Genomic DNA, 20,053 nt, shown 5'->3' with positions numbered 1-20,053 from the left:
TGGGATGACTACTCCACTGCGGCTGAAGAGTTAGCCAGTCTTGCCAGTCCTTGGGAGGACTGATGTATTGATGTCTCAGGTCTCTCTGTATGAGCTAGTACCAGGGAGCAGCAAGCCAAAGGGCTCGCTCTACCATCAGTACCTGAACAATCTTCTGTATACGAGTCTTGCATTCTGGACTCTAAAGAGCCCAATGCCTCCTCCTTCTTGTATTTCTGGAGCCAGGACTGTTCTGAAGTCTTGGGCCTCAAAGAAGACAATCCCACTGACAGGGATCTCCCACTGCTCCTGTCTGCAGAAAAGCTGGGGAAAGCACTTTGGGAAGGAATCAAAGTACCTCCCTTGGATGACCAGTGGGGTTCCAACTCCAGTCTAAGGGCAGCCTCAACCAAGAGGTAATGGAGACGCTCCTCCCTCAACTTCCTTCTCCTGGTCTTGATTCCATGACAACTAGGCTAATGGACAAACTCATCTTACACAGCCCTCACTCAAGCACTTGAGACAGTGCAACTGAGGGTCACTGACTGGAACGGCCTCTCTGCAGCCTGAGTAAATCTGAAATCTGGGGACCATGGTAAGGGTCCCCCAGTACTGGGTGGGGCACAATGACCCTCCTGGCTGGAAAATACTACTAAGAAATAAAGTTCGAAAAAAAATAAAAAAATAAAGAAAAAACAAAAAATGTAAGCATCAAGCGACTAAAAAAAGTATCACTAGGTAAATTGCGTGGATATGTTATGATTTTGTTCACACACCTCTCCAGTGTCGTGGACATATGCAAGCTCTCGAAGAATAACTATCAGAAATCTTGAATAGCTTGATTAGTGTGGTCCAACTGAGGCCCGTCACAAGGACATTATAAAAAGCTGATTCTTTAAAAAGAATCAACACCCAACAAATTAATACTCTTTGGGGTGAAGTACTTCCTCCTCTAAGCACTAAGTTGAATAGGAGACTGGCTTCACATTTCCCAGTTAAACCGTTGCAGCTTGAAAGTAAACACTGAATATCTGCTCGAAACAAGCAAAGAGCACCTGACTGCACAGTTTTTTCTCAGTGAAATTTTAGAATAAATCCTCCTCATTTATTTCACAGGAAAGGTACTAATTACATCTATCACATTTTCAAGAAAAACCATGGGCTACATATCAGCCAGATAGGAAACAAAATCGTTCCAAGAAATATCTTACTTTAATAATTTCTTTAAAATTGCTGGTAAAGTTTGCAAACTCTGTCATTCCATTTACAACCAACGGTTGGCACTCACGCTGATTTGTTTGCCTATGAAAAAGTTCTGCTCTGCAACTAAAAAGGTAAAAACCAAACTCTATAAAAACCCTACAGCAAAGAGGAACAGAAATTAAATCCCCATTCTAAGACTGGCTGGCCAACCCAATAATATTGATATTCTAATGGCTGTAAATCTTGATGTAAATCTTTCCTAAATTATCTTTTATTCACAAAATGAGCTTCTCATTTTAATTTTTGTTATTCGGACACGTAACACCACTTTGGTACTAAGCTATTAGCATGCTACCTTTTTATACTATCCACTGTCAGACTTGGCAAGCACTGGCCTACACTTGTTGCTCATTTTATGTGTATTTTCCCCATTTTTAAATATATACAACTTCATACAGGGAGACTTACAATAAAGATATTACGTAGTCAAAATGCAGAATTAAAAGACAACTTCTTCCCACACAGCTTTTTCCAAAGCTGAGAAAAATCAGAAAAATTTCTAACAGAGGCAATGTTTCACACCAGATGTCAACATATATTAAATAAGAGAAATGAAACAACAGAAGACACACTAAAGGAGTCAAGGAAGTATTTATTTGTTGGAATGTGGTAAATAGGCACTTATCTGCTCACTCTTCATATATCATTGTCGCTCTTCTGTATTTTAATTTATACTATTTAAAAATCTCTCAACTACCATAACTTAATTACACATGGCTGTACGTACATCCCCTCCCCTACTCATCCACCCTAGGAATTTCCTACTTGTCTGGATTCACTGAGGTTGTGTGTTTAATAGTTTCTTTTTAATATAAAACACAAAAGGGCAATAAGTAATGTTTTGGCACTGAAATAATAGTTTCTTTATGTGAGACTAATCCATAACAGTAAACTATTCTTAATGTGTGTGTGAGAGAGAAAGAGAGAGAAAATCAGAACTTTATATATGACTGCATCTTAAAAAGAACTGCATAATAGCTAACAGGAGGCATTTCTTCAAGATCTAACTCCTACACATTCAGATAACCAAAACTAGCAAAACCATCTTGATAGTTTTTTGCTGACTACCACTGATTTGACTATTCCCTTCACACAGGGGGGAAAAAGCCATATAAAATTTACTGTTAACATAAACTTGAGGCTTGCTAAAAGCAAATATTTTAGAAGCCAGATATTTAACTTTCAAAAGCATTAGAAAAAATATACACATTCAGTCTCTCTGAGGAGCTTAAGACCTGGCCTGCTCAGGTAAAATGACAACTGTCAATTGCCTATATACTCATGCAAGTAGTTTTAGGTGTGGTCAAAACCCTTGTCAACTCCACCTGCTCAAGTTAAGAACATCTGGCATATTTCTTACCTACATCATCATGTTTCTTCAGACATCATTCTTTATAGTTGTGGTGAGGCTGTAACATAATTTTTCATGCCTGCCTCCAAAGTGCTCTGCTCAGACGCCACTGCATCTTTTCTCCCGTATGTATTTTGATGGAAGCACTCCCAGTTAAGCATACATGCAAACATCTCCTTCTGTGCACAATTTATTTCTATACATGTGAGAGGGTTAGATGCATACACTACTGGCTTCTCTTCTTGAAGTAGTGTAGTTTCAAGCCCTGACATTGAACCTAATCCAAAGCCCACTAAAGCCAACTGGAAACTTCCCATGGACTTTATTGGGCATTGAATCAGATCTTGCAACACATCCTCCTGAACTGTTGTTACTTTATTTTTATCATGGTATGTCAACATGCCTGCACTGACAGCTAATTGCCTCAGTTTGTTGAAAATCAAATACTAATGAGCATCCCACTGAAACTCAGTCTCTTTTTAGAAAACCTGGTGTCAAAATTTCTACAAGGTAACACATAAACCCAAGATGATAAATCTTGGATACATTTTCTTGCTCAGCATAATTCTCTAGATGGCCTCATCTCAGTGATGGCTGCCGTTTTTTAGGATCAGGTTTCACACTCTCCACTGAGAAAAAATGACCAAAATATTTTAGCTTAGTTGGTCGGTGATCATTTTGTGTAGATTTAACTCCTTTTCCTCTAGATTTTGGATTACAGTACATAGATTGGCATCATATTCTTCCATGACAGCACCAAACATCAATCTATCACCCACAATAGCTGAGTCCACAAAGCTCCACAAAGCTTCCTTTTTTTTTTTTGAACCTCACATCACAGGCTGAATGAATACCAAAGAGTAAGTGAATCTTTATCTCCCTATTGCGATATTAAACATGGTTAGAACTGAACTTCCTCTGCCCGGTTTTACTTGCTAGTACCTAGATCGAGCCTCCAGGACTGAGAAAATGGGCATAAGCCAATTTACTTGTTATATCTGCAAGTTTAGGCATCACCAGGTAATGTTCTTGCTTGATTGCCTTTCTGAGATCTCATGAATCTATTTACAGTGTCAACTCTGTGGGTAGTTTCTTAATCGCCACTAAGAAGTCTAACCACACTGTCGGATCCACCTGGGATTACTTTATTTTATTTTTAAACATGATACAGGATCTATAATGAAATCCATTTTAATTTTTTACTCCCCAATAAATTGCACACCTTTGTATTATTTTCATTAGATCATCTAGTACAGGGGTTGACAACCTTTCAGAAGTGGTGTGCCGAGTCTTCATTTATTCACTCTAATTTAAAGTTTTGCGTGCCAGTCACACATTTTAACATTTTTAGAAGGTCTCTTTCTATAAATCTATAATATATAACTAAACTATTGTTGTATGTAAAGTAAATAAGGTTTTTAAAATGTTTAAGAAGCTTAATTTAAAATTAATTTAAAACGCAGAGCCCCCCCAGACCAGTGGCCAGGACCCGGGCACTGAGAGTGCCACTGAAAATGAGCTTGCGTGCCACCTTCGGCACGCATGCCATAGGTTGCCTACCCCTGATCTAGTATGAAGGTGTTATAAGCATCACATCTGGGATATTCCCACTTCCATTACCAGTTGTGATCACTTTAAGGACTCAGCATGTGCTCCCATAACCATCAGAACCACTCTCAATTATTAATCAGAGCTGGAAATTAAATCCTGAACTCTCAAGTTCCCAGTCCACTGCACTGAACATTAAACTATCCTTCCTACTCTGTTCCTGAATGGCACGCACACTTTGTCCTTGGACATCGGTGTTAGCTCAAAATACTGTGCTGCTCTTTCCTGCCCGGTACTAGTAATACTTTCCTTTAAACACTCCCCATGATGTAAATTATTTTGAGCAATGTGGCAGCATCCTCATTTATCCCCTTTCATTGTCAGAAGTCCCTTCTGCTCCAGATAATAGCAAACTGACAGCTCTCTCTGACCGCACAACATATACATCTTCTGAACTCAAAAGGTAGGCCTCCCCAACCCTTTTCTAAGAGAACAAAAAAATCTAACATTGCTCTGCAGCAGAATATTCTGGCCTCTGACTAGATGACGGACTTGGTGGTGAAGACAATTTTATTCTGGTACTAATTTGATTACTAGGCCCTTGTGTTTAGGCCTAAACATGCCTGTTGAAACGGACATATTTCCTTCCTTTGCTACTGTTACACCTTACTCTGTGCTGATCAGCAGCAGTATTCCCAACTCTTGCAGTTTCGCCATGAGTTTTATGACATTTTCTGAAACCTCCATCATCTGGAATCATGGGATTAGGGGAGTATCTCAGCTTTCATTTTAAAAAAATGAAAATATGTTTCTAGTCCTCACGGTTGTGGAGAAAAGCTGGAGCATGTGAATCCTGAAGGGTCAAAACCCAAGAGGCAAATAAACAGGATCCAGCATTTATTTTTTTAAATTGCATCATTTTAATCCAAATTTATTATAGGGGGAGGGGCTGACTCATGATTTTTACTGATTGAGTCTAGCAATACTACATGAGTGAAGGCAGCTAATGAATATTATGTGGGGCACTACTTATTAACACAAAAGGGGGAATGTTTTCTCAAAACCTCTCACCATGGCCCTAGCCAAGAAGCAGTTACATGAAGCAGAAAGGGTCTGACTGCAGCTTTTGCAATGAGGATGTACACTCACAACTGCATTGTATCCAAGACTGCAGTGATGGCAGACAATCAGGGGTGGCTCTAGGTATTTTGCCGCCCCAAGCACGGCAGGCAGGCTACCTTTGGCAGCTTGCCTGCGGGAGGTCCCCGGTCCCGCGGATTCAGCGGCACGCCTGCGGGAGGTCTGCTGAAGCTGCGGGACCAGCGGACCCTCCGCAGGCATGCTGCCGAAGGCAACCTGCCTGCTGCCCTCGTGGCGACCGGCAGAGCACCCCCCAAGGCTTGCCGCCCCAGGCACGCGCTTGGCGTGCTGGTGCCTGGAGCCGCCCCTGCAGACAATTACACACCAGTAAACTGAATGCTACTATTGGTATGTTTATATGGCATCTACTCCCTGGCCCCCTGGCCACTTGCTCCTGGCAGGAGGAGAGGCACATGTCTGGCACAGCCTCAACGCTCCAAAGAGCAGCACTCTAGGAAGCCTAATGCAAACTGTGCAAGAAGGGAGCCCCTGAGGGCAAAGTACCTACTTCCTCCTGTGAGGCAGCGTAGGACCAGTGCACCATCTGGCCCAAAATAACCCGTTCAGTAAAATCTGAACAAATAACATTCAAATAAGTGTCAAGCAGAAAGAGATGCTGAACTCTCAAGTATTCTATTTGCTATGATGTGTCCACTCAGCTCTATTCATTACCATAGGTCACAACTATTCAAACGTTTGGTCATGTCATGGGGTGGGGTGGGGGTGAGGTGTCTCTCCGGGCTTTGGTAGAGGAGAACTCCCTCCCACTGTGCTGGGCTATCTAACTACTGCTCTTTGGAGTGCTTCTCTCCTCTCTGGGGAAGATTTCTAGTGGACTGAAAATAGTCTTTGGATGCTCTTCCTCTTCAGAATCAAGAGAAAACAAGCTGAAAATATATGCACTCTGAACAAAACAGGCTTACAGTGACACTAGGAGGGTTGACTCCTGGAGATGCAGACCAGCTACTGTTCTTTTAGCCACTCCCAGTCCAATGCTCTGAGCTTGTACTTCCTCTTATGTGCTCCAACTGGCTTCCAGAAAGGCCCACAGGGTTCAGGTGTTTCATGTTCCCACTGTTAGCCCTTACCTCCCTGGCCTGGAGCTCCACAGCTTTCTAACTGCCACCTTTCTCCTGCTTCTCCCAAGACCTAGACAATATACCCTACTATACAGCATATAACAAAATCCTACAATTGCACAATAGTGTATACTTATTGCATGTCTAAGAGCAGGGTTTGGGCAGATGCTGCTATTGGTAAAACAGAACAAATAATGAAAATATTTATTAAGAAGATTCCCTGATTAAACCATTCAATGAAAATGTTCATGAATTATTCATCCATCTCTATAAGCCGAGCAAATAATGAGCAAAATATCTGAATAATTTATTTGAATAATATCATAAAATTCATTGAATAAATTATTCAAGATTGTTCAAATACCTCCAGTTATATGCATACAAAAGGTATTATGCCATATTGCAGGCTCCAAGGTATATTTTATTCTTCATTTGAAAATTTCATATTGTTCACTATGTTCCAAATCTGGGCCACTGCAATTGGATGCATGCATCACTTTTGGGCTAAGATGATATGAAATCACCCTTGCTTGATGTTTCTGACACTCCTGAGTATTGTATGACTACAACAACAAGTACCTGGCCTCGACAAACCAAAAGCATCACTTTTCCGGGACAAACTGAGTTTCTCCCAGACCAAAGAGTGAGATTCACAATGAATACAGATTCCTTAATATAGACTTTACTAATGGCACAATTCTGGAACCTGGGATTACAGTAAGCAGACTGTCTTTAAAAACAAACTCACACATTTTCCTTTTTGATATTCTGTATAATACAAGTTCATGGCGAGCTGTCAGCTGTATTCAGATTTAGCACCTAGAAACTATAGTGATGTATTCCTTAGAAATGCTTAAAATAGATTAGACAGACTGATTACATATTCCTTAAAATTATAGTGAAAGCACTACAGCTCCTCTAAATTATGCCACTAAAAATCAGAGTTAGAAGTTACATAAATCTAAGGTTGCTATAAATTGCTTCTTGTTGAAAGCTATATAAAACATTTTGAAATCTGTCATATTCCACCTCTTCTGGATTTTTTAAAAATATCTCTCAGAGGTAGATCTGCTCAGAGTTCTTTAAGGGTAAAATTGCATCAGGAGCAACACCGCTGAATGTTAGGCTCCATTTTGCATTTAAAGCAGATGTTCAACATCTTTGTTTCCTATGAGGAAAAGTGTAAATCTGATTTTTTTTTAAAAAAAAACTGAACTATTTTCAAGCAAATCTCTTAATTAGTTTCCAAATGCTAATAAATCAGAATTACCCTTAAAAGAAGATCACATTCATAGTCTCATAACTACTTGGGTTCTACTAGCGTAAAAATACAAACTGTTGGAATTTTAAATATTATACATAGTGAGAATTAAGAGGTCTGTTGGAGGGTAACACTTTTTTTTGCTAATTATCAAAATATTGTTACCATAATTCAGTATAACTGAATCCTTGTGTGTTGTGGGTAGCCACCAGAAACATGGTTTACGTTGACTATTTGTGTTCATTGATCTGGCAATGCACAGAACAGTTTGGGGGCGGGGAGGTGCAAGGTTCTTTTTTGTTATATGACTCCAATAACATTCCCGGCATCTGAAAGGTGGGGATTAACTCAATGCAAGGCAATGGGTTCTTCTAATCCAGGGCATTCACGTTTCATCTCAGAAGATTTTTGTCAAAGCCACAGCTTCTGTAACAGCTTCTTTGACAAAGACTTGGATCTCTGTGAAACTGTTCAGATGCCTCAGGACTCGCCAAGTCAAAGTATGATGGTTCCATAGCAGACAGAGATTCAGAAGAGTACATCTCCAACCGCTGCTCACCACTCCCTGTTTGCTTACTACTCTATACCTCTTGAAAAACACTGACTAAAACCAACAGCCTTCCACTGCAAGGAGCACAAATATATGAGGCATGTACCATTTGTCTTCAAGAGCTGTTTTCTATCTAGAAAAGTATCAGAGAGCAGAAACAATCCTTTTTTAGTTAGAATCCTGGAATTAGCCAGTCTAATTAACTACTCCTCAGAGTGGGAATTAGGAGGTCTGAATGAGGAAGAAGGGTGGGGGAGAAAAGATGTCAAGCAGAGCTAAAGTACACCGGGGCCCCTGATGTGGTTAGGTTACCTTTCATGCCATTTGTACAGACGCCTTTTTTCAAGCAGCTTGAACTGATGGTTGGGGCACCATTGTCCGTTACTTGTATCCACAAAGATAAATGACAGCTCTTTGAAATCCTGAACAATATGACTCTTGCGATTTCCGAGGAACTTTGTCTGTCAAAGGAATAAAAGAAAAAAGACAAACAAATAAGTCAATTGAAGAGCTACAGATTTTAGATTAATAAAATCTTATTTGGAACTGTGAAAAGAAGCCCTTGAGATATATATAATTCCTCATTACAGAAGAGTATTTCTTTAGAAGTAATTAAGATTTTCTAATTAACTAGCAAAGCAGGAGACACTTGTGACAGCTGAATGATGCACTTAATCGTACACTTTCATTCTTGGCTGACATTAAGAATCTATTTGACCGTATCTAGGTGTTTATATTGTACACATCATATGTTATCTAGTCATTTCATGAACAAAGCCCTTATTTGTTACCCTTACAAATAATAAAAAAGAAGGTAGGATTCTGAACGAATGAGATGGAGATGGAGAGGACAGGTGTATCTATGAAGCAATATAAAGATTAGGAATAATGCCTTTCATTGAAAAGGAAGAGAGATTAGCAGGTGTACATGTCTAGAACTGCAACTAATAACTTTGTACAAAGGCTTCTGAAAAACTAGGAAGAGCTAGGTAGCACATACTGTTAGACACCACTAAATGCTGCCAAAATCATATGGTATAGCCAAGAAAATCCATAACCTGAGTTCAATACACAGCAAAGCAGACAGCAGGTAGGGTGGGAAAGCCAGTGAAATGAGCCAGCTATCCATCATTGACCACCCAAGTTGTTAAAATCAGCAGATGCTGCAAAGCATTTGATTAACTGAAGCTGCACATAAAAAGGGATAGTTTGTCTGTAATAATTCTGTCTTCTAAACAACAGCCCTCTCTTCCCCTCCAAAAATCATTCCCTCTTTCTCCAATCTATTCATTGCTCAATCTGTGTTACACATTACACACCAACAGCAGCTGATTGCAGTGGATAAATTTCTGTCTTTTATAGTTCATTCATTAGTTGGGATATTTCTTTCTTTGCTGATGGCATACTCAACACATTTTAAACAACCATATAAATATAGATATTTAGGTTTCTTGTCAGATTTTTTAAAATTGCTAATAATCACTGCAGGAACGGAAGAAACAAAGAGATTTGGATAAATTTTTAGCTGCAGCATCCAGCAACTCAAAGTAATGGGCTCTGATAAAAGAAGAATAATTATAGCATTTAAAATTCTTACTAATGGCATGGATAATCCATGGCAGTTTCCTGTTCTTGGTCCAACTTAGATAAGGGGACATAAATAGAAACAATGTAAATATGACAGGAAAGTTAATGAAAACAGACCCAATACCAAGACGCACAAAGAAACTAGCAATACAATTTCCTCACCCATCTCCATGCACTAGAAAGATTATAGCCACAGAGCGCCCTTGCTTCAGGATCTCTAAACTTTGAACTAGTCCAGGCAGAGCTCATGACATTTTCATCCGTAACTACAAGACTCTCAAGTATTTCATAGCATGCACTAAAGGTAGGGCCACAAATCACCTCCTTTCCCACATACCAGTATAATGTCCTTAAGGCAACTACAACAGTTGCTTACCTAGAAAAATAATGTCAGGAAAGTAGTAAATGTGTCTTTATCTGTCTTTTATATGACTTAGTGGCTTGAAAGAAGAATCAGCAAGAACCATATGACCAGCTACCTCTCTGTAAACCACCACCAAGTAATCCACAAACCATAGTTTGAGACCCTCTCCCTACTACATTCTGGGCTGCTTAGATTTACCCTCATAACCACCTTCTCTGATTGATAATCCAAATGCACAATGTATCTATGTTTAAAATAAATAAACAAACCCTGACATTTCTGGTAAAGGTGTCTCTTACAGCTACACTCTTCTCTCCTTCAAAAAAAAAATTCACCACATTCACTTTTAATGAAAGGCATTATTCCTAAACTTTCCATTGCTTGATAGATCCACCTGTCCTCTCCATCTGCAGACATTTTTGCTCATCCCATAAAAATAAAAAGGAGTTACACAGTTTTCACATATGGTGAATTTCTTCTGCTCAAATGAGTAAGTGGCCCATTTCCATTTACACCAGAGGAAAAGGTGGAGGTTTTTCTATTTGTTGTTTTAATAGCAAACACGGCAGCATTGTGCTATTTTTAAAAGTTTTCTGAACAACCAACCCAAAAATGAAGTTAACAGGAATTTTCAGTCAGTCACAAGTATTTCAGCTCGCTGCACATTTCCAATTGTGAAACTGCCTGGAAGCACATCAGCAAAGTGAACTTGATCAGCAAATATGCTGCTGCTGAGTGTAAAACTTCAACTTTATATGCTGAATTTCACTTTGCACTTTTGTTCTTAACATGAGCTACAGTACCATAAATCATGAACAACAGACCCATAACAGCAATTCATGAGATACTGCACTTTTCTATGGACATAAGGAGCTTAGTGAAATCCAAAGAAATCCATAGAAAAATTCCCATCCACTCCAATGGGGAAGGATTTCACCCTTTATCTTTAAAAGCAGTCCCCGGTGAGATTTCACTCAACATAAAAACATCTTGAGGCAGCATTCCAGTTTCCTCCAACAGATTGGGCCACATGTAGAGAATACTGATGGGCCAGACTGCATATACCTGCTCTGTGAATGTACAATTGGGGCTGGAAGGGTCAGGGGCTCCTTTTTCTTGTCTCTCAGTATAGCATGTAAGGCCTCCTGATCTCCCTGAAGCACAGAGATTGTTCCCTCCATGCATTTTCTGGGGACTAGAAACCCCAAAGGGAAGGGTTTGGCCATGTCACTGCCTTTTCCACGATTCACCCAGCTGATCTGGCCAGTTGTGCTGAGGTAGTATGCTACACCTGTGAACTGTGGCAGTGAATGTGTGTCCTCTGCATACCAGTTAGCACCAGGAGGAATTCCCTGACACTTAATTCCTCCTGGGAGGAGAGGACTCTGCACAGTTCATAGCTCCAGATTCTGCCTAAATGGAACAACAGAGTCTGATCTAATTATTTAAATGACATATGTGGCTTTCCTGCAATCAGTGGCAGATGCAGCAAGCACTACACCATGATCATAGATAGAATCTGCATTAAAAAAGGATGCAGAAGTAATCAAACCTAAATATACAGCATTACACATCTGCACATAGTATGTACATAGTATGCAGCACACACTCATTTTCTTAAATCACACAGCTATTCTGAATCACTTATATTCAGATGTTTGGGAGAATTTAAGGACTTTGGCAGAAAAATTCTGAACACACAAAGCAAGCACCCCAGTCTGAGACAAGTGAAAATTAAACTCTGGGTTATACCACATTTGTCTTTTAATTCTATTCTTGCAGAAAATGTGTTATGAAATTTCCAGTAAAAACACAGCTACAGATTCAAGTTCTATTTTACATACATAATAGAAAAACAATTTGAACTGCATACCATACAATTGTAGTTATCACTTCTAGATTCTATTTCTCTCGTTAAATCCTTCACTATGAAGATCTGAATCTCCATAATAATACTAGAACCAGAAAGTCAAAAGTCAATGGGAGGCTGGGTTAATTTTGTGATAAAACATTATCTAATCACATAACATTTCATAAAGATCACACACAAAGCCTACTCTGAGCATATTTGTAACAGCTTGGCTGTAAATAATTTGTTAGTTTATGACTCTCAGAGTGGTAAACTTGAAAACTTCGAGGTGGTTCTGCAAATGTTTTAACAAGAGTAAACAGAAGAGAGGTGAGCAGCTACCACACACAAATTTATATTTTCAACATTAATGAATGTGATGAAAATACTTGTGCCACGGTATCAGTTTATGCATAGATTTGATACAGATTCTTTCCTTGGACATGCATATACTCATTCCTTGGACATGCATACTTGTGTAGAGTTGGTGCAAAACACTACCAAATCAGATTGGTAACTACACAAGACACGGCAGTAGAGAATCAGCTCCCTACTGTACATCTATATTAAACTGCAATGGACACAGTACAATATATCATAACCCACAATAGCATAGCAGCAATTTAATAATGGAGATATACCTATCTCCTAGAACTGGAAGGGACCCTGAAGGGTCATCTAGTCCAGCCCCCTGCCTTCACTAGCAGGACCAAGTACTGATTTTGCCCCAGATCCCTAAGTGCCCCTCCCCCCGAGGATTGAATTCACAACCCTGAGTTTAGGAAGCCAACGCTCAAACCACTGAGCTACCCCTCCCCTAGACTAATATTCAAACCACTGAGCCATCCCTTCCCCAATTATAGTTGTGAGTTTTAGGGTTAAGTTTCTGTAGTGTTTAAAAGCTCATTCATAATATCCACACTTTAAAAATGTGTTTCTGTATTTCTACAGTTCTTTTTTGCCTATATTCTCAGAGCACATTATACCAATTTAAAGAGCTGTTTCCAGTGCATTCCATGCTGTGCAGCAGATTCCACTGTTTATGGCTACTTTGCTAAGAACTTTTGGGTCTCTCTCTCTCTCCTCCTAGCAATCAAGGTCCCAAACCTGCAGCTGGAAGGAGAGCAGCAGAATACAGACCCTGGACTTTAGAAAAGCAGACTTTGACTCCCTCAGGGAACTGATAGACAGCATCCCCTGGGAGAATAACATGAGGGGGAAAGGAGTCCAGGAGAGCTAGCTGTATTTTAAAGAATCCTTATTGAGGTTGCAGGCTCAAACCATCCCGATGTGTAGAAAGAATAGTAAATATGGCAGGTGACCAGCTTGGCTTGACAGTGAAATCCTTGCTGATCTTAAATACAAAAAAGAAGCTTACAAGAAGTGTCCAGTTTTGGGCCCCACAGTACAAGAAAGATGTGGAAAAACTGGAAAGAGTCCAGCGGAGGGCAACAAAAATGATTAGGGGGCCGGAACACATGACTTATGAGGAAAAGGTGAGGGAACTGGGATTATTTAGTCTGCAGAAGAGAAGAATGAGGGGGGACTTGACAGCTGCTTTCAACTACCTGAAAGAGGGTTCCAAAAAGGATGGATCTAGACTGTTCTCGGTGGTAGCAGATGACAGAACAAGGATTAATGATCTCAAGTTGCAGTGGGGGAGGTTTAGGTTGGATATTAGAAGAAACTTTTACACTAGGAGGGTGGTGAAGCACCGGAATGGGTTACCTAGGGAGGTGGTGGAATCTCCTTCCATAGAGGTTTTTATGGTCAGGCTTGACAAAGCCCTGGCTCAGATGATTTAGTTGGGGATTGGTCCTGCTTTGAGCAGGGGGTTGGACTAGATGACCTCCTCAGGTCCCTTCCAACCCTGATATTCTATGATTCTAATAAATTCCATCTGAACAGACCCCCAAGCCTGCATGGAACCCCATTAACTTCAGTGGGGGTTCACAGTTCCAGAGCTCATGACAATATCAGGGTTGAGGCAGCATTTATGAGCTTTATGGCTCATCCAGATAATAGCTGTAGCTGCTCCAGCAATATAATGTCCCTAACACCTAGTTTGGGAATGGTTCAATAGTGATTCAGAGGAAAGAATACTACCGGCTGAATCACCAACACAATTACCTACAGCATCTGGGTTTTCCTTTGAGGTCTCCCATCTAACTAGCAACTAGGCTGGACCCTGCTTAATGCATGAGATTTAGCAAAGTAACAGCCTCAGGTGCTATTTCTGTAGAAAAGACACAGCAAATTAAACTGGCTGTTTTATATCTGTATTGGAGAGATGTCATTCCAAGAAAACATTAAGCCATACAAATAGGAAACATTTCATTAGCATTTACAGACTGAAACTTTCTAAGGTGCAATTTGAGGAGTTCCTAAAAATCTGCAGTTCAATCTACCGCCTTCATAGAGTAATCTGAGATTCCCTGTCCACTAAATCTGCAAATTAAAAACACTTTCAGGACGAATGTCCTGATTAACAGTTTATAATGCCTACATTCTCTATTGGATAAAATATTTCTTGTTCAAAACAAATAGTTTTTCTCTGGATGCTGGCAATTTCAGCGTCAAGAGAATGAATCACCACTGCTTGCTACTGCCACTCACACTGCAGGCATGTGTAGTCATTCTCTAAGGCATGATTTCTTATCCTCCTCAGTCAGCTGTGAATTACAACAGTGGATGCGCTGTTCTGACGCAAACAGCTTACAGGTTGTCCAATATGCCTGCCAAAAGACCAGTGCATTTTCACAGATATCAGATTACTTTTTAATGCCTCTACCTTTGCTAACTCAACAAAGCTTAATGCCTGTGTGAACACTAAAGGCAACAATACAGGTTATAATCCCTGAATCAGAACAGAAGGAAAGCTTTGTTCTAGCTAAAATATTTATTGGGTCTCACACCTATTAAGCAAAACTATATGCACGTGTATATAATGTTTAATCATGTCATAATCATGGCTTTGGTTGCTTGGTATATCAGCTACGAATAACTATCATATAGCAAAGAGACAATAGTCAATCATTTAAAAGGAAAAGCAAATATTTTGCATTTATTTATCACCTTTCATCCAGGGATTTCAAAACACTTTACAAACCCTAAATAAGCCTCACAAAACCCATATGAGGTCTGTGTCATTAACCTCATTTAATGCGTAAATAAATTGAGCCACAGAGGGTGAAATGCTGGCCCCACTGAAGTCAATAGGAATTTACCTGTCAACTGGAGTGAGGCCAGGATTTCACCCAGAGAATTTAAACTGACTTGACCAAGATCAAACAGCAAGTCAGTAACAAAACCAGGAAGAGAACCCGGGAGTCATAGCATCTAGTCCCTGCCTCTAACCATTCATCAACATTCCCACACTTATGAAATAAGTGTTTTATTATTGTTTAAAATCCTACAAAACATTAAATCATAACATATGGAACCAAACTGGAAAAACCAACAACATTGAAGATTAACAATGCATCTTTAACTTTGACCAGTGGGAAGAAAGAGAGTGAAAAAGCCACAAATGTAAATGAAAGCTAGGGTATTGTCTACACTGCAATTAGATCCTGGGGCTGGTCGTGCCAGCTGACTAGGGCTTTGTGGGGCTCAGCCTGCAGCCCCCCGGAAAGTCAAAACTGCAATTAAACAGCCCTGCATGCAGCCCAAGCCCCAAAAGCCTGAGTCAGCTGGCAAAGCCAGCCACAGGTGTCTAATTGCATTGTGGAAGTAGAGCAAGAACTGGCAGGGATTTGAAGGGGATTTCAATGCAAACAGTCCCCTCTGTGAGCAAGAGTCAGGCTAGCTGTAACCCTAATACGAGATTTGTAGAAGCGAGGACTGCGTGAGGTGAGTGGGACAGAACTGTGTGAGAAGTTGTTGCAACCTTGTGTTAGATAAGTATGGAATGTAGACTATAGTATAAATAGAATTGAGAAAAAGAAGCTATCAGGATGACCTATGTATAAACAAAATGCAGCTGTTGCTCATTACTGTATGTAACAAAAGGTATAAATGCTTGCTGTAATAGTTTACCTGGAGAGAGACCTGCCTAGGTGGGGGAAACCCCGAGTCTTAGTGCACTCTCTCCCTTCATGCAACTGCTAGAGAATAAAGTATCTGACTTGCTACACCCAACCTGAGAGTGAGAACTATGTTTTTCTCCGACAGCAGTGTAGATATACCCTAGTGCATAAGCCTTATCTTTGAATCTCCTAGCTTTCACTGGTTTGTGTCAGAACCATCAAGTTATAATTAAAATATTTTTAGGCTCACTTCTCTCTCTTTTTCTCTTAAATAATGCCACTGAACTGGAGGAATAAGGATGGAGAAATCTTTCTTAACAGAGAATATTATTATTTGCTAGTTCACAGTTATAGTACATAAATATATTTAAAATCTATTTCTAATACTTATGTTATGATCTGTTGAATAAATTATTACTACCATATATTACACTAAAAATAAAAATGATAAAATATTACCCCAAAGAACTGGGAGGGAGGAGTAGTTCAGAGGATAGAGCACTGGCCTGGGAGTCAGAAGACCTCTAGCTTTGCCACTGACCTGCTGTATGACCTCGAGCAAGTCTCTTCACCACTCTGTGCCTCGGTTTCCCTTTCTATACAACGGAAATAAGGAGAGGTTATTTACCTATGCAGGAACTGGAGTTTTCAGATATTATGTCCCATATTGTTTGCATATGCGCATCTTCAATCCGAGATTTTTCTTCAGCAGTGTCCACAGGTCTGCACTTGTGTCCTAAATAATCTTCATGCTCCAGACTGATGGTAAACAGGGAGGGACAGACCTGCTCGTACCCCAGTCCAAAGTCCAAAGACAAGTACTCCAAAGCAGAGGGGAAAGGAAGGCAGGTGGTAGAGCACCCATAGGGACACATCATCTCAAACAATGCCAATTACCATACAGGTGAAAAGCCTATCCTATATGTCCCTGTGGGTCTCCACTTTGTGAGACTCCAGAGCAGTATTTAAATATGGAGGAAGGCGCTAAGGAGATGAATCCATAACAGTTTGGAGGACAGCCTCACCCAAGGTTGCGTTGGATCTGGAAGCACAGATGAAGGCATAGTGCTGAGTGAATGTATGCACTGATGACCAAGTATCAGCTTTGCAGATATCAGCAATGGGTACATTCTTGAGGAGGGCTACTGAGGTTGAGCTCCTGTAGAATGACCGCCACCCTAGATGGAAGGTGTAACTTGGTCATTTCATAGCATGACAGTCTTTGTTCAGATGTCTGTTTTGCATGAGCAATAGAGATGAAGAGTCCAGATGAAAATCTGAAAGGTCAGGTCCTGTCGAGACAGAAAGTGAGGGCCCATCTCACATCTAGAGCATGTAGGGTAGCCTGTTCCCTGGAGGAAGGAGTGAGATTTGTGTTAAGACCAGTAGTTGGATAGCCTGATTGATGTGAAAGTCCAAAGTGACTTTCCGCAGGAAGCAAAATTGAGGGCTGAGAGTCACCTTGTCATGGTAGAACACTGTGTAAAGAGGGGTCAGCTATAAGAGTTCCCAGTTCACTTATTTATCTGGCTGAGGTAGTGGGTAGGAGGAACACCATCTTAAAAGGATCAGTGGAGAAGAGAGAGCAACTTCCCATAGGCTCAAAGGGGATAAAATATAAAAATGAGCCAGGTGAGATCGTTGGTCCAGGTGAGATCGTAGGTCCACCTGAACTGTACTAAATTTCCTCTTGGTTGCAGGAACATAAATACCCAGAGCCACCCAGGAGTCCACGAGAGAATGCAGGGACTTGTCCTTTGTGTTGCTGAAGAGCTCAGGCCCTTCAAAGGGTATGAACTCTATGGTTATCTACACTTTGAGGAAGACTGCAGCCATAAAGCTCGCTACATAATCACGTCAGTGGCTGCAGAGCAGCAATATAGACCAGTATTAATAATACTTAGTTAATATTTGTACAATTCCTTAAAAATTAAAAGCCCCATATAAACGCTCAGTAATATATGCTGTTAATAACTTAGCTGACTATGCCATACCTAAAGGGACTGTGAATGGAGTGTTTAGTGCACAGGCAGAAAGATTCCCATATTGTCATTTTATAAATATTTACTTTGCAGTTATCTTTCATCAAATTCACTCCTTTGTAATGTGTCCCTGTTGCCTGCATGAGACTTGACCTCTCTCTGAGTGCCTGTAGGTTATACACTCACTTTACTTAACTTTTGACCCCCATGTAGTTCAAATGGTTTCCCAACCTTTAGCTGCAGTATAGCCTCTCTTTTTGGCAGCTATAAGCATCCATTAACACTGTTTTTTATTTCACCATTGTCAGGGATGCTGGAACAATTTTTATAGTGGGGGTGCTCAAAGCGATTGAACGAAACTGTAAACCCTGTATATGATGGAAACCACTTCAAGCCAAAGGATACAGCAGCACCCCCAGCATACCCTAGTTCCTGCACCTATGCAGACTGTTGGATTTTTTTGACACACAAGTCCCAGCAGCAGTAAAGCAAAATATGTCATCCATGTGGCAATGCTGTCACAGTGGAGAAACTTCCGGCCGGATCACTTGGCATCTGTCCTTAGAGAGGTAACATGAACAGTGTGAAGGAGCAGACTGCCATTTAACCAGATGGGTTTAAGCGCAGGGATACAAAAAAGATTAGTTATAGACCCAGTGGGCCACATCTGAAGCTGGGGGTAAATCAAAGCTCTATTGCAGTAAAATGGATTTATCCAGAACTTTTCCCTTTGTTCTGTAGAGACAATGTGTTATCAAATGTATACTGTTGCTTTTATATATTTTCTTTAATTATTTTTATCATAGCAGTATTATGGGGCCCCTAGTAGAGTAGGCCCCATTGTGATATGTTCTGTACAAACACACGGTGAGGAGCAGGCTTTGCCCCCAAAAGCCTGAGCAATCTAAATAGATAAGACAGACAAAAGATGGACTGAGAAACAGATGGACCTGAAGTGACTTGCCCAAGGTTAAATACTAGGCCAATGGCAAAGCCAAAAATAGAATTCAGATTCTCTTGGGTTCCTGGCCAGTACCCTATTAATTGGACCATACTGCCTCTCTAATGGTAAATAAAGATTATGAAAAGAAAATAATCCTGTCACTATGCTCCGCTTTCTCTGTAAATCGACATAGCAAACCACTGCACGCCCAAGATCTGCTGCTCTCCTATCACCAGGCTCCCCAAACAGACAACGTTTTTGTAAATGGGCCCATTCTCCGTATAAAAAAAACAGCACAGAGGAGGAGCTGGAGGCTCTCCCCTAAAGTATGGGTAACCATCTAGTTTGGTATTAGCTTCCTGAAGCCAACAAAATAGCAAAAGACGGCTTACTTCAGCTGGTAGAGCAGACAATCCTAAATTTACGTCTCTTGTAAACTGGCAAAATAGTCTGTTTCCCAGTTCCTCCTTGCTGCTTTCGTTTGGGCTCCAGACCTTCCTGACAATGTTTCCCATCTGGATAAGGAAGCATGGAGAAATCTGAAGAGGAGGCACAGGGTCTCTGCTGTAATGAGCCCATACTTAATCTCTTTCCCGCCTGCCATAGCATATACACGCTTTATAAAATTGAAGTATATATTGGTATTGTCCCCCATTGCACCTATCAACACTGAAAAAAAATAAACCAAAAAAACCCAAAACAAACAAACAAAAAAACACATTAAAGAGCACTTTTACTCTTCATGTCCAGCAGCGGCTCCAGGCACCAGCGCTCCAAGCACGTGCCTGGGGCAGCAAGCTGTGGGGGGTGCCCTGCTGGTCCCTGCGAGGGAGGCAGTCAGACAGCCTTCGGCGGCTTGCCTGTCAGAGGTCCGCTGGTCCCGCAGATTTGGCGGCGGGTACGCCGAAGCCGCAGGACTGGCAGACTTCCCGTAGGCATGCCACCCAATCCGCGAGACCGGGGACCTCCCACAGGCAAGCCACCGAAGGCAGCCTGCCTGCCATGCTTGGGGCGGCAAAAAAGCTAGAGCCGTCCCTGTTCAAGTCCAAATCAGAACATGAAATTTTGAGTTTATAGGCCAAGCCATTCTGAAGGTATGATCATCCAAAAAAAGTTAGGGAAATGTTCA

At 40.8% G+C, this 20,053-nt stretch overlaps 1 protein-coding gene across 4 annotated transcripts in view; it reads right to left on the bottom strand.

Annotated features, from left to right (window-relative positions):
* The window catches only part of DLGAP1 (DLG associated protein 1), a 593,928-nt gene that overhangs the window by 479,239 nt on the left and 94,636 nt on the right, over positions 1–20,053 (bottom strand). For 3 of the 4 annotated variants that reach the window (XM_039526427.1, XM_039526425.1, XM_039526423.1), the window contains exons 1-2: positions 16,628–16,882; positions 8,484–8,632 (exon numbers count right to left, since the gene is read on the bottom strand). The gene's annotated coding sequence lies outside the window, so the exon portion shown is untranslated. Of the gene's footprint in view, positions 1–8,483; positions 8,633–16,627; positions 16,883–20,053 lie in introns of those variants that run through there. The other variant, XM_039526426.1, reaches the window with a different exon arrangement.

Source organism: Mauremys reevesii, linkage group 2 (assembly GCF_016161935.1).
Source record: "Mauremys reevesii isolate NIE-2019 linkage group 2, ASM1616193v1, whole genome shotgun sequence".
In the NCBI taxonomy this organism is placed as follows: Eukaryota; Metazoa; Chordata; order Testudines; family Geoemydidae; genus Mauremys; species Mauremys reevesii.
Note: the sequence above shows the minus strand (reverse complement) of the source record. Positions and strands in the feature narration are given on the sequence as shown.